The following is a 2541-nucleotide window of genomic DNA, read 5'->3' on the forward strand; positions in this document are numbered from 1 at the left end:
CTTACTTCTAAAGTCTCCTCATTTCGATCTACTATTGAGTCTTCTCGTGCTCAAGATAACTCTGCGTCTTCTGTATCTTTTCCTGAATCTCCAAAGGTGACATTTCCTGGCTTCACTCCTATCACCAATGAAGACAATCTCTGTCTTCTCGCTCGTGCCCACCCTACCTCCTCTCCTTTGGATTTTATACCATCTGTACTTATATCAAAAATCTATCCTTCACTTGTCTCTTATCTTATAATTTTATTTAATTCTTGTCTTCTCTCATCTATGTTTCCCCTGTTATTTAAGCATGCCACTGTTATTCCTATTTTGAAAAAGCCTTGCACTGATGTTTCTTCTGCTTCTAATTTCCACCCTATCTCACTGCTTCCATATGTTTCTAAAATCCTTGAACGCATAGTTTACACTCAACTCTCTACTTTTGTCTCTCAAAATTGTATTCTCCCTTGTTTCCAATCTGCGTTTTGCCCAGGTTACTCTACTGAGACTGCTCTTCTTTCCGTTCTTGACTCATTACAATCTCCACGTCATGCTAAACAGTCTTCCCTTCTCATACTTCTTGATCTTTCTTCCATGTTTGATACTGTAGATCATACACTCTTGCTGTCTGCTCTTTCTTCTTTTGGTTTTTCTGGTTCCACTCTATTTTGGTTTAAATCTTATCTTTCTCAGAGAACCTTTTCAGTTTCTTGGGCTGGGGTCGCTTCTGAAATACACTCACTCAATTGTGGTGCTCCTCAAGACTCAGTCCTCAGCCCTTTTATTTTTTCCCTTTGCACTTCTTTGCTAGCTGGGGTTATCTCTTCTTCTGGGTTCTTGCATCATTTCTACGCTGATGATACAGAGCTCTTTCTTTAATTTCCACATTTCTCTGGTGATATCCATCATATGCTTAGTGCTTGCGTATTGGCTATCTAATCATGGATGTCTGGTCACTTTCTCGTCGTTAATGCAGCAAAAACTAGGTAATTTCCTTTGCTCCTAACTCGACTTCTCTGACTTCTTTACCTTCTCTTATTTCATTTCCTCCGACTCAGCTACCTATCTCATCAGTAGTGCGTAATCTTGGCCTTTTTATTGACTCAGAGCTCTCTTTCACCCACCACATTTCACTCACTGCTCGCTCCTGTCGTTTCCATCTCTAAAACATCTGGAAAGCCTGTTTGTTTATGACTTTCAAAGCAACAAAGTTATTGGTGTCCGCTGTGATCTTTTCATGACTTTTTTTTTCGGCTCTTAAAAGAGCCTTTGTGGTGGTGGGTCATGCTTCCAGTGCCCCTCAGGCCCTCTCACCTCGGATGCGGCGGGCCAGCTGGATGTCCTTGGGCTTAATGGTCACTCTCTTGGTGTGAATGGCACAGAGGTTGGTGTCCTCAAAGAGCCCCACCAAGTAGGACTCGCTGGCCTCCTGCAGGGCCATGGCGGCGGAGCTCTGGAAGCACAGGTCGGTCTTGAAGTCCTGTGTGATCTCCCGCACCAGGCGCTGGAAGGGCAGTTTGCGGATGAGCAGCTCAGTAGATTTCTGTTAGCGCCGGATCTCCCTGAGGGCCACGGTGCCCGGCCGGTAGCAGTGAGGTTTCTTGACACTGCCAGTGGCAGGGGCGGTCTAGCAGGCATCTTTGGTGGCCAGATGCTTGCGAGGTGCCTTGCCTCCGGTGGACTTGCGGGCAGTCTGGTTCGTACGGGCCATGGTAACCTTGCACGACTTACTTCCGACGTACAATGGTCTGTCTTTTCATGACTTTTTTTACACCTTTTGGGCTTCCAGTCTCTCCTTTGGCTCCACTTAAATCTGTATTTCATGCTTCCATTCCTGTTCTTGGTCAATTGGCTCCTCGTGATTCTATTCCTTCCTCTCTGGCTCAACTTGGATGGCTTTCTTTTCATAAACTTCTAAAGTTTAATTTTGTATGTTTGGTGTTTAAATCACTTTATGGTCTTGCCCCTCCCTATCTTTCCTCGCTTGTTTCCTTTTATCTTCCTTGGTGTCCTCTTCGTTCTGCCTCCCACTTCCGTTTTGTAGTCCCTTCTCCTCCTTGTGCCCAATCTTGTTTCTGGTCCTTCTCTCTTCTTGCACCTCTAAACTGGAATACTCTTCCTCTTTCTCTCAGACCTATTACTGTGTACTCCTGCTTTCGGGCTTCTCTACGCTCTCATTTTCTTTCATCTGGTTAGCAAGGTCCTATAGCAATTTTGAAAAACTCTGTGTTTAAAGATTGATTCTACTTTTGTGTGTTTTGTGTACAATGCTTTGATTTAAGGCGCTATATCAAATAAAATAAAATACAAATACAAACCAACAACCTCTTGAGGCACCTCTCTATAGGCAAACAGCAGGCATGGAATGCGAAAATCCCATTTGCTCCTTAGGAGCACCCAGCATGCCTTTGAGAGTTTAGATAAATCTCTCAACCAGATCATTGGTTTGGGGGTGGTAGCATGTAGAGAACTTGTAATTCATGCCGCACTCCTTCCACATTGCTTGCATGTAACTAGACATGAATTTGGATCCTCTAACAGAGATAACCTCTTTAGGGA

General features: G+C 44.1%; 1 pseudogene; it reads right to left on the reverse strand.

Annotated features, from left to right (window-relative positions):
- Positions 1 to 1282: 1282 nt before the first annotated feature.
- LOC138473336 (histone H3-like) lies at positions 1283 to 1693 on the reverse strand (annotated as a pseudogene).
- Between the last annotated feature and the right edge of the window lie 848 nt (positions 1694 to 2541).

The sequence above is a fragment of the Ambystoma mexicanum genome, chromosome 8, assembly GCF_040938575.1.
Source record: "Ambystoma mexicanum isolate Mex_15411 chromosome 8, UKY_AmexF1_1, whole genome shotgun sequence".
Taxonomy (NCBI): Eukaryota; Metazoa; Chordata; class Amphibia; order Caudata; family Ambystomatidae; genus Ambystoma; species Ambystoma mexicanum.